Here is a 13,588-nt window from a genome sequence, read left to right on the forward strand (position 1 = left end):
AAAATTTCTTCCCTTTTTGGCCAAAATTGAAGAAATCTGCTGTACGCGGACCTGATGAAAATCACTCAAAATCACCCAAAAACGACCCGTCACCAATTTTTCCGAAATGTGATGAAAATCAATCTACCACACCTGTCATTCATAAAAAATGTGGAAACACGCCCGGATCACTTCATTAAAGCCCCCAATTCCAGCTTTAAAGATAGCCAAAAACACAGCTGAAAACAGGATCTGGAGGGGGGGTGGGGGGTGGCCAGAGTTTTTGCTCTTTTTCTTCCTTAATATTGACACAACCACTCTTCCAGTACTTTAAACTTACTACAAATGACCCAACACACCTACCGGTCACTAAAATGAAGAAAAAAAATTTCTTCCCTTTTTGGCCAAAATTGAAGAAATCTGCTGTACGCGGACCTGATGAAAATCACTCAAAATCACCCAAAAACGACCCGTCACCAATTTTTCCGAAATGTGATGAAAATCAATCTACCACACCTGTCATTCATAAAAAATGTGGAAACACGCCCGGATCACTTCATTAAAGCCCCCAATTCCAGCTTTAAAGATAGCCAAAAACACAGCTGAAAACAGGATCTGGAGGGGGGGTGGGGGGTGGCCAGAGTTTTTGCTCTTTTTCTTCCTTAATATTGACACAACCACTCTTCCAGTACTTTAAACTTACTACAAATGACCCAACACACCTACCGGTCACTAAAATGAAGAAAAAAAATTTCTTCCCTTTTTGGCCAAAATTGAAGAAATCTGCTGTACGCGGACCTGATGAAAATCACTCAAAATCACCCAAAAACGACCCGTCACCAATTTTTCCGAAATGTGATGAAAATCAATCTACCACACCTGTCATTCATAAAAAATGTGGAAACACGCCCGGATCACTTCATTAAAGCCCCCAATTCCAGCTTTAAAGATAGCCAAAAACACAGCTGAAAACAGGATCTGGAGGGGGGGTGGGGGGTGGCCAGAGTTTTTGCTCTTTTTCTTCCTTAATATTGACACAACCACTCTTCCAGTACTTTAAACTTACTACAAATGACCCAACACACCTACCGGTCACTAAAATGAAGAAAAAAAATTTCTTCCCTTTTTGGCCAAAATTGAAGAAATCTGCTGTACGCGGACCTGATGAAAATCACTCAAAATCACCCAAAAACGACCCGTCACCAATTTTTCCGAAATGTGATGAAAATCAATCTACCACACCTGTCATTCATAAAAAATGTGGAAACACGCCCGGATCACTTCATTAAAGCCCCCAATTCCAGCTTTAAAGATAGCCAAAAACACAGCTGAAAACAGGATCTGGAGGGGGGGTGGGGGGTGGCCAGAGTTTTTGCTCTTTTTCTTCCTTAATATTGACACAACCACTCTTCCAGTACTTTAAACTTACTACAAATGACCCAACACACCTACCGGTCACTAAAATGAAGAAAAAAAAATTTCTTCCCTTTTTGGCCAAAATTGAAGAAATCTGCTGTACGCGGACCTGATGAAAATCACTCAAAATCACCCAAAAACGACCCGTCACCAATTTTTCCGAAATGTGATGAAAATCAATCTACCACACCTGTCATTCATAAAAAATGTGGAAACACGCCCGGATCACTTCATTAAAGCCCCCAATTCCAGCTTTAAAGATAGCCAAAAACACAGCTGAAAACAGGATCTGGAGGGGGGGTGGGGGGTGGCCAGAGTTTTTGCTCTTTTTCTTCCTTAATATTGACACAACCACTCTTCCAGTACTTTAAACTTACTACAAATGACCCAACACACCTACCGGTCACTAAAATGAAGAAAAAAAATTTCTTCCCTTTTTGGCCAAAATTGAAGAAATCTGCTGTACGCGGACCTGATGAAAATCACTCAAAATCACCCAAAAACGACCCGTCACCAATTTTTCCGAAATGTGATGAAAATCAATCTACCACACCTGTCATTCATAAAAAATGTGGAAACACGCCCGGATCACTTCATTAAAGCCCCCAATTCCAGCTTTAAAGATAGCCAAAAACACAGCTGAAAACAGGATCTGGAGGGGGGGTGGGGGGGTGGCCAGAGTTTTTGCTCTTTTTCTTCCTTAATATTGACACAACCACTCTTCCAGTACTTTAAACTTACTACAAATGACCCAACACACCTACCGGTCACTAAAATGAAGAAAAAAAATTTCTTCCCTTTTTGGCCAAAATTGAAGAAATCTGCTGTACGCGGACCTGATGAAAATCACTCAAAATCACCCAAAAACGACCCGTCACCAATTTTTCCGAAATGTGATGAAAATCAATCTACCACACCTGTCATTCATAAAAAATGTGGAAACACGCCCGGATCACTTCATTAAAGCCCCCAATTCCAGCTTTAAAGATAGCCAAAAACACAGCTGAAAACAGGATCTGGAGGGGGGGTGGGGGGTGGCCAGAGTTTTTGCTCTTTTTCTTCCTTAATATTGACACAACCACTCTTCCAGTACTTTAAACTTACTACAAATGACCCAACACACCTACCGGTCACTAAAATGAAGAAAAAAAAATTTCTTCCCTTTTTGGCCAAAATTGAAGAAATCTGCTGTACGCGGACCTGATGAAAATCACTCAAAATCACCCAAAAACGACCCGTCACCAATTTTTCCGAAATGTGATGAAAATCAATCTACCACACCTGTCATTCATAAAAAATGTGGAAACACGCCCGGATCACTTCATTAAAGCCCCCAATTCCAGCTTTAAAGATAGCCAAAAACACAGCTGAAAACAGGATCTGGAGGGGGGGTGGGGGGTGGCCAGAGTTTTTGCTCTTTTTCTTCCTTAATATTGACACAACCACTCTTCCAGTACTTTAAACTTACTACAAATGACCCAACACACCTACCGGTCACTAAAATGAAGAAAAAAAATTTCTTCCCTTTTTGGCCAAAATTGAAGAAATCTGCTGTACGCGGACCTGATGAAAATCACTCAAAATCACCCAAAAACGACCCGTCACCAATTTTTCCGAAATGTGATGAAAATCAATCTACCACACCTGTCATTCATAAAAAATGTGGAAACACGCCCGGATCACTTCATTAAAGCCCCCAATTCCAGCTTTAAAGATAGCCAAAAACACAGCTGAAAACAGGATCTGGAGGGGGGGTGGGGGGTGGCCAGAGTTTTTGCTCTTTTTCTTCCTTAATATTGACACAACCACTCTTCCAGTACTTTAAACTTACTACAAATGACCCAACACACCTACCGGTCACTAAAATGAAGAAAAAAAATTTCTTCCCTTTTTGGCCAAAATTGAAGAAATCTGCTGTACGCGGACCTGATGAAAATCACTCAAAATCACCCAAAAACGACCCGTCACCAATTTTTCCGAAATGTGATGAAAATCAATCTACCACACCTGTCATTCATAAAAAATGTGGAAACACGCCCGGATCACTTCATTAAAGCCCCCAATTCCAGCTTTAAAGATAGCCAAAAACACAGCTGAAAACAGGATCTGGAGGGGGGGTGGGGGGTGGCCAGAGTTTTTGCTCTTTTTCTTCCTTAATATTGACACAACCACTCTTCCAGTACTTTAAACTTACTACAAATGACCCAACACACCTACCGGTCACTAAAATGAAGAAAAAAAATTTCTTCCCTTTTTGGCCAAAATTGAAGAAATCTGCTGTACGCGGACCTGATGAAAATCACTCAAAATCACCCAAAAACGACCCGTCACCAATTTTTCCGAAATGTGATGAAAATCAATCTACCACACCTGTCATTCATAAAAAATGTGGAAACACGCCCGGATCACTTCATTAAAGCCCCCAATTCCAGCTTTAAAGATAGCCAAAAACACAGCTGAAAACAGGATCTGGAGGGGGGGTGGGGGGTGGCCAGAGTTTTTGCTCTTTTTCTTCCTTAATATTGACACAACCACTCTTCCAGTACTTTAAACTTACTACAAATGACCCAACACACCTACCGGTCACTAAAATGAAGAAAAAAAAATTTCTTCCCTTTTTGGCCAAAATTGAAGAAATCTGCTGTACGCGGACCTGATGAAAATCACTCAAAATCACCCAAAAACGACCCGTCACCAATTTTTCCGAAATGTGATGAAAATCAATCTACCACACCTGTCATTCATAAAAAATGTGGAAACACGCCCGGATCACTTCATTAAAGCCCCCAATTCCAGCTTTAAAGATAGCCAAAAACACAGCTGAAAACAGGATCTGGAGGGGGGGTGGGGGGTGGCCAGAGTTTTTGCTCTTTTTCTTCCTTAATATTGACACAACCACTCTTCCAGTACTTTAAACTTACTACAAATGACCCAACACACCTACCGGTCACTAAAATGAAGAAAAAAAATTTCTTCCCTTTTTGGCCAAAATTGAAGAAATCTGCTGTACGCGGACCTGATGAAAATCACTCAAAATCACCCAAAAACGACCCGTCACCAATTTTTCCGAAATGTGATGAAAATCAATCTACCACACCTGTCATTCATAAAAAATGTGGAAACACGCCCGGATCACTTCATTAAAGCCCCCAATTCCAGCTTTAAAGATAGCCAAAAACACAGCTGAAAACAGGATCTGGAGGGGGGGTGGGGGGTGGCCAGAGTTTTTGCTCTTTTTCTTCCTTAATATTGACACAACCACTCTTCCAGTACTTTAAACTTACTACAAATGACCCAACACACCTACCGGTCACTAAAATGAAGAAAAAAAATTTCTTCCCTTTTTGGCCAAAATTGAAGAAATCTGCTGTACGCGGACCTGATGAAAATCACTCAAAATCACCCAAAAACGACCCGTCACCAATTTTTCCGAAATGTGATGAAAATCAATCTACCACACCTGTCATTCATAAAAAATGTGGAAACACGCCCGGATCACTTCATTAAAGCCCCCAATTCCAGCTTTAAAGATAGCCAAAAACACAGCTGAAAACAGGATCTGGAGGGGGGGTGGGGGGTGGCCAGAGTTTTTGCTCTTTTTCTTCCTTAATATTGACACAACCACTCTTCCAGTACTTTAAACTTACTACAAATGACCCAACACACCTACCGGTCACTAAAATGAAGAAAAAAAAATTTCTTCCCTTTTTGGCCAAAATTGAAGAAATCTGCTGTACGCGGACCTGATGAAAATCACTCAAAATCACCCAAAAACGACCCGTCACCAATTTTTCCGAAATGTGATGAAAATCAATCTACCACACCTGTCATTCATAAAAAATGTGGAAACACGCCCGGATCACTTCATTAAAGCCCCCAATTCCAGCTTTAAAGATAGCCAAAAACACAGCTGAAAACAGGATCTGGAGGGGGGGTGGGGGGTGGCCAGAGTTTTTGCTCTTTTTCTTCCTTAATATTGACACAACCACTCTTCCAGTACTTTAAACTTACTACAAATGACCCAACACACCTACCGGTCACTAAAATGAAGAAAAAAAATTTCTTCCCTTTTTGGCCAAAATTGAAGAAATCTGCTGTACGCGGACCTGATGAAAATCACTCAAAATCACCCAAAAACGACCCGTCACCAATTTTTCCGAAATGTGATGAAAATCAATCTACCACACCTGTCATTCATAAAAAATGTGGAAACACGCCCGGATCACTTCATTAAAGCCCCCAATTCCAGCTTTAAAGATAGCCAAAAACACAGCTGAAAACAGGATCTGGAGGGGGGGTGGGGGGTGGCCAGAGTTTTTGCTCTTTTTCTTCCTTAATATTGACACAACCACTCTTCCAGTACTTTAAACTTACTACAAATGACCCAACACACCTACCGGTCACTAAAATGAAGAAAAAAAATTTCTTCCCTTTTTGGCCAAAATTGAAGAAATCTGCTGTACGCGGACCTGATGAAAATCACTCAAAATCACCCAAAAACGACCCGTCACCAATTTTTCCGAAATGTGATGAAAATCAATCTACCACACCTGTCATTCATAAAAAATGTGGAAACACGCCCGGATCACTTCATTAAAGCCCCCAATTCCAGCTTTAAAGATAGCCAAAAACACAGCTGAAAACAGGATCTGGAGGGGGGGTGGGGGGTGGCCAGAGTTTTTGCTCTTTTTCTTCCTTAATATTGACACAACCACTCTTCCAGTACTTTAAACTTACTACAAATGACCCAACACACCTACCGGTCACTAAAATGAAGAAAAAAAAATTTCTTCCCTTTTTGGCCAAAATTGAAGAAATCTGCTGTACGCGGACCTGATGAAAATCACTCAAAATCACCCAAAAACGACCCGTCACCAATTTTTCCGAAATGTGATGAAAATCAATCTACCACACCTGTCATTCATAAAAAATGTGGAAACACGCCCGGATCACTTCATTAAAGCCCCCAATTCCAGCTTTAAAGATAGCCAAAAACACAGCTGAAAACAGGATCTGGAGGGGGGGTGGGGGGTGGCCAGAGTTTTTGCTCTTTTTCTTCCTTAATATTGACACAACCACTCTTCCAGTACTTTAAACTTACTACAAATGACCCAACACACCTACCGGTCACTAAAATGAAGAAAAAAAATTTCTTCCCTTTTTGGCCAAAATTGAAGAAATCTGCTGTACGCGGACCTGATGAAAATCACTCAAAATCACCCAAAAACGACCCGTCACCAATTTTTCCGAAATGTGATGAAAATCAATCTACCACACCTGTCATTCATAAAAAATGTGGAAACACGCCCGGATCACTTCATTAAAGCCCCCAATTCCAGCTTTAAAGATAGCCAAAAACACAGCTGAAAACAGGATCTGGAGGGGGGGTGGGGGGTGGCCAGAGTTTTTGCTCTTTTTCTTCCTTAATATTGACACAACCACTCTTCCAGTACTTTAAACTTACTACAAATGACCCAACACACCTACCGGTCACTAAAATGAAGAAAAAAAATTTCTTCCCTTTTTGGCCAAAATTGAAGAAATCTGCTGTACGCGGACCTGATGAAAATCACTCAAAATCACCCAAAAACGACCCGTCACCAATTTTTCCGAAATGTGATGAAAATCAATCTACCACACCTGTCATTCATAAAAAATGTGGAAACACGCCCGGATCACTTCATTAAAGCCCCCAATTCCAGCTTTAAAGATAGCCAAAAACACAGCTGAAAACAGGATCTGGAGGGGGGGTGGGGGGTGGCCAGAGTTTTTGCTCTTTTTCTTCCTTAATATTGACACAACCACTCTTCCAGTACTTTAAACTTACTACAAATGACCCAACACACCTACCGGTCACTAAAATGAAGAAAAAAAAATTTCTTCCCTTTTTGGCCAAAATTGAAGAAATCTGCTGTACGCGGACCTGATGAAAATCACTCAAAATCACCCAAAAACGACCCGTCACCAATTTTTCCGAAATGTGATGAAAATCAATCTACCACACCTGTCATTCATAAAAAATGTGGAAACACGCCCGGATCACTTCATTAAAGCCCCCAATTCCAGCTTTAAAGATAGCCAAAAACACAGCTGAAAACAGGATCTGGAGGGGGGGTGGGGGGTGGCCAGAGTTTTTGCTCTTTTTCTTCCTTAATATTGACACAACCACTCTTCCAGTACTTTAAACTTACTACAAATGACCCAACACACCTACCGGTCACTAAAATGAAGAAAAAAAATTTCTTCCCTTTTTGGCCAAAATTGAAGAAATCTGCTGTACGCGGACCTGATGAAAATCACTCAAAATCACCCAAAAACGACCCGTCACCAATTTTTCCGAAATGTGATGAAAATCAATCTACCACACCTGTCATTCATAAAAAATGTGGAAACACGCCCGGATCACTTCATTAAAGCCCCCAATTCCAGCTTTAAAGATAGCCAAAAACACAGCTGAAAACAGGATCTGGAGGGGGGGTGGGGGGTGGCCAGAGTTTTTGCTCTTTTTCTTCCTTAATATTGACACAACCACTCTTCCAGTACTTTAAACTTACTACAAATGACCCAACACACCTACCGGTCACTAAAATGAAGAAAAAAAATTTCTTCCCTTTTTGGCCAAAATTGAAGAAATCTGCTGTACGCGGACCTGATGAAAATCACTCAAAATCACCCAAAAACGACCCGTCACCAATTTTTCCGAAATGTGATGAAAATCAATCTACCACACCTGTCATTCATAAAAAATGTGGAAACACGCCCGGATCACTTCATTAAAGCCCCCAATTCCAGCTTTAAAGATAGCCAAAAACACAGCTGAAAACAGGATCTGGAGGGGGGGTGGGGGGTGGCCAGAGTTTTTGCTCTTTTTCTTCCTTAATATTGACACAACCACTCTTCCAGTACTTTAAACTTACTACAAATGACCCAACACACCTACCGGTCACTAAAATGAAGAAAAAAAAATTTCTTCCCTTTTTGGCCAAAATTGAAGAAATCTGCTGTACGCGGACCTGATGAAAATCACTCAAAATCACCCAAAAACGACCCGTCACCAATTTTTCCGAAATGTGATGAAAATCAATCTACCACACCTGTCATTCATAAAAAATGTGGAAACACGCCCGGATCACTTCATTAAAGCCCCCAATTCCAGCTTTAAAGATAGCCAAAAACACAGCTGAAAACAGGATCTGGAGGGGGGGTGGGGGGTGGCCAGAGTTTTTGCTCTTTTTCTTCCTTAATATTGACACAACCACTCTTCCAGTACTTTAAACTTACTACAAATGACCCAACACACCTACCGGTCACTAAAATGAAGAAAAAAAATTTCTTCCCTTTTTGGCCAAAATTGAAGAAATCTGCTGTACGCGGACCTGATGAAAATCACTCAAAATCACCCAAAAACGACCCGTCACCAATTTTTCCGAAATGTGATGAAAATCAATCTACCACACCTGTCATTCATAAAAAATGTGGAAACACGCCCGGATCACTTCATTAAAGCCCCCAATTCCAGCTTTAAAGATAGCCAAAAACACAGCTGAAAACAGGATCTGGAGGGGGGGTGGGGGGTGGCCAGAGTTTTTGCTCTTTTTCTTCCTTAATATTGACACAACCACTCTTCCAGTACTTTAAACTTACTACAAATGACCCAACACACCTACCGGTCACTAAAATGAAGAAAAAAAAATTTCTTCCCTTTTTGGCCAAAATTGAAGAAATCTGCTGTACGCGGACCTGATGAAAATCACTCAAAATCACCCAAAAACGACCCGTCACCAATTTTTCCGAAATGTGATGAAAATCAATCTACCACACCTGTCATTCATAAAAAATGTGGAAACACGCCCGGATCACTTCATTAAAGCCCCCAATTCCAGCTTTAAAGATAGCCAAAAACACAGCTGAAAACAGGATCTGGAGGGGGGGTGGGGGGTGGCCAGAGTTTTTGCTCTTTTTCTTCCTTAATATTGACACAACCACTCTTCCAGTACTTTAAACTTACTACAAATGACCCAACACACCTACCGGTCACTAAAATGAAGAAAAAAAATTTCTTCCCTTTTTGGCCAAAATTGAAGAAATCTGCTGTACGCGGACCTGATGAAAATCACTCAAAATCACCCAAAAACGACCCGTCACCAATTTTTCCGAAATGTGATGAAAATCAATCTACCACACCTGTCATTCATAAAAAATGTGGAAACACGCCCGGATCACTTCATTAAAGCCCCCAATTCCAGCTTTAAAGATAGCCAAAAACACAGCTGAAAACAGGATCTGGAGGGGGGGTGGGGGGTGGCCAGAGTTTTTGCTCTTTTTCTTCCTTAATATTGACACAACCACTCTTCCAGTACTTTAAACTTACTACAAATGACCCAACACACCTACCGGTCACTAAAATGAAGAAAAAAAATTTCTTCCCTTTTTGGCCAAAATTGAAGAAATCTGCTGTACGCGGACCTGATGAAAATCACTCAAAATCACCCAAAAACGACCCGTCACCAATTTTTCCGAAATGTGATGAAAATCAATCTACCACACCTGTCATTCATAAAAAATGTGGAAACACGCCCGGATCACTTCATTAAAGCCCCCAATTCCAGCTTTAAAGATAGCCAAAAACACAGCTGAAAACAGGATCTGGAGGGGGGGTGGGGGGTGGCCAGAGTTTTTGCTCTTTTTCTTCCTTAATATTGACACAACCACTCTTCCAGTACTTTAAACTTACTACAAATGACCCAACACACCTACCGGTCACTAAAATGAAGAAAAAAAAATTTCTTCCCTTTTTGGCCAAAATTGAAGAAATCTGCTGTACGCGGACCTGATGAAAATCACTCAAAATCACCCAAAAACGACCCGTCACCAATTTTTCCGAAATGTGATGAAAATCAATCTACCACACCTGTCATTCATAAAAAATGTGGAAACACGCCCGGATCACTTCATTAAAGCCCCCAATTCCAGCTTTAAAGATAGCCAAAAACACAGCTGAAAACAGGATCTGGAGGGGGGGTGGGGGGTGGCCAGAGTTTTTGCTCTTTTTCTTCCTTAATATTGACACAACCACTCTTCCAGTACTTTAAACTTACTACAAATGACCCAACACACCTACCGGTCACTAAAATGAAGAAAAAAAATTTCTTCCCTTTTTGGCCAAAATTGAAGAAATCTGCTGTACGCGGACCTGATGAAAATCACTCAAAATCACCCAAAAACGACCCGTCACCAATTTTTCCGAAATGTGATGAAAATCAATCTACCACACCTGTCATTCATAAAAAATGTGGAAACACGCCCGGATCACTTCATTAAAGCCCCCAATTCCAGCTTTAAAGATAGCCAAAAACACAGCTGAAAACAGGATCTGGAGGGGGGGTGGGGGGTGGCCAGAGTTTTTGCTCTTTTTCTTCCTTAATATTGACACAACCACTCTTCCAGTACTTTAAACTTACTACAAATGACCCAACACACCTACCGGTCACTAAAATGAAGAAAAAAAAATTTCTTCCCTTTTTGGCCAAAATTGAAGAAATCTGCTGTACGCGGACCTGATGAAAATCACTCAAAATCACCCAAAAACGACCCGTCACCAATTTTTCCGAAATGTGATGAAAATCAATCTACCACACCTGTCATTCATAAAAAATGTGGAAACACGCCCGGATCACTTCATTAAAGCCCCCAATTCCAGCTTTAAAGATAGCCAAAAACACAGCTGAAAACAGGATCTGGAGGGGGGGTGGGGGGTGGCCAGAGTTTTTGCTCTTTTTCTTCCTTAATATTGACACAACCACTCTTCCAGTACTTTAAACTTACTACAAATGACCCAACACACCTACCGGTCACTAAAATGAAGAAAAAAAATTTCTTCCCTTTTTGGCCAAAATTGAAGAAATCTGCTGTACGCGGACCTGATGAAAATCACTCAAAATCACCCAAAAACGACCCGTCACCAATTTTTCCGAAATGTGATGAAAATCAATCTACCACACCTGTCATTCATAAAAAATGTGGAAACACGCCCGGATCACTTCATTAAAGCCCCCAATTCCAGCTTTAAAGATAGCCAAAAACACAGCTGAAAACAGGATCTGGAGGGGGGGTGGGGGGTGGCCAGAGTTTTTGCTCTTTTTCTTCCTTAATATTGACACAACCACTCTTCCAGTACTTTAAACTTACTACAAATGACCCAACACACCTACCGGTCACTAAAATGAAGAAAAAAAATTTCTTCCCTTTTTGGCCAAAATTGAAGAAATCTGCTGTACGCGGACCTGATGAAAATCACTCAAAATCACCCAAAAACGACCCGTCACCAATTTTTCCGAAATGTGATGAAAATCAATCTACCACACCTGTCATTCATAAAAAATGTGGAAACACGCCCGGATCACTTCATTAAAGCCCCCAATTCCAGCTTTAAAGATAGCCAAAAACACAGCTGAAAACAGGATCTGGAGGGGGGGTGGGGGGTGGCCAGAGTTTTTGCTCTTTTTCTTCCTTAATATTGACACAACCACTCTTCCAGTACTTTAAACTTACTACAAATGACCCAACACACCTACCGGTCACTAAAATGAAGAAAAAAAAATTTCTTCCCTTTTTGGCCAAAATTGAAGAAATCTGCTGTACGCGGACCTGATGAAAATCACTCAAAATCACCCAAAAACGACCCGTCACCAATTTTTCCGAAATGTGATGAAAATCAATCTACCACACCTGTCATTCATAAAAAATGTGGAAACACGCCCGGATCACTTCATTAAAGCCCCCAATTCCAGCTTTAAAGATAGCCAAAAACACAGCTGAAAACAGGATCTGGAGGGGGGGTGGGGGGTGGCCAGAGTTTTTGCTCTTTTTCTTCCTTAATATTGACACAACCACTCTTCCAGTACTTTAAACTTACTACAAATGACCCAACACACCTACCGGTCACTAAAATGAAGAAAAAAAATTTCTTCCCTTTTTGGCCAAAATTGAAGAAATCTGCTGTACGCGGACCTGATGAAAATCACTCAAAATCACCCAAAAACGACCCGTCACCAATTTTTCCGAAATGTGATGAAAATCAATCTACCACACCTGTCATTCATAAAAAATGTGGAAACACGCCCGGATCACTTCATTAAAGCCCCCAATTCCAGCTTTAAAGATAGCCAAAAACACAGCTGAAAACAGGATCTGGAGGGGGGGTGGGGGGTGGCCAGAGTTTTTGCTCTTTTTCTTCCTTAATATTGACACAACCACTCTTCCAGTACTTTAAACTTACTACAAATGACCCAACACACCTACCGGTCACTAAAATGAAGAAAAAAAAATTTCTTCCCTTTTTGGCCAAAATTGAAGAAATCTGCTGTACGCGGACCTGATGAAAATCACTCAAAATCACCCAAAAACGACCCGTCACCAATTTTTCCGAAATGTGATGAAAATCAATCTACCACACCTGTCATTCATAAAAAATGTGGAAACACGCCCGGATCACTTCATTAAAGCCCCCAATTCCAGCTTTAAAGATAGCCAAAAACACAGCTGAAAACAGGATCTGGAGGGGGGGTGGGGGGTGGCCAGAGTTTTTGCTCTTTTTCTTCCTTAATATTGACACAACCACTCTTCCAGTACTTTAAACTTACTACAAATGACCCAACACACCTACCGGTCACTAAAATGAAGAAAAAAAATTTCTTCCCTTTTTGGCCAAAATTGAAGAAATCTGCTGTACGCGGACCTGATGAAAATCACTCAAAATCACCCAAAAACGACCCGTCACCAATTTTTCCGAAATGTGATGAAAATCAATCTACCACACCTGTCATTCATAAAAAATGTGGAAACACGCCCGGATCACTTCATTAAAGCCCCCAATTCCAGCTTTAAAGATAGCCAAAAACACAGCTGAAAACAGGATCTGGAGGGGGGGTGGGGGGTGGCCAGAGTTTTTGCTCTTTTTCTTCCTTAATATTGACACAACCACTCTTCCAGTACTTTAAACTTACTACAAATGACCCAACACACCTACCGGTCACTAAAATGAAGAAAAAAAAATTTCTTCCCTTTTTGGCCAAAATTGAAGAAATCTGCTGTACGCGGACCTGATGAAAATCACTCAAAATCACCCAAAAACGACCCGTCACCAATTTTTCCGAAATGTGATGAAAATCAATCTACCACACCTGTCATTCAT

Source organism: Lingula anatina, chromosome 1 (genome assembly GCF_051362555.1).
Source record: "Lingula anatina isolate TDL-2025a chromosome 1, LinAna3.0, whole genome shotgun sequence".
NCBI classification, from domain to species: Eukaryota; Metazoa; Brachiopoda; class Lingulata; order Lingulida; family Lingulidae; genus Lingula; species Lingula anatina.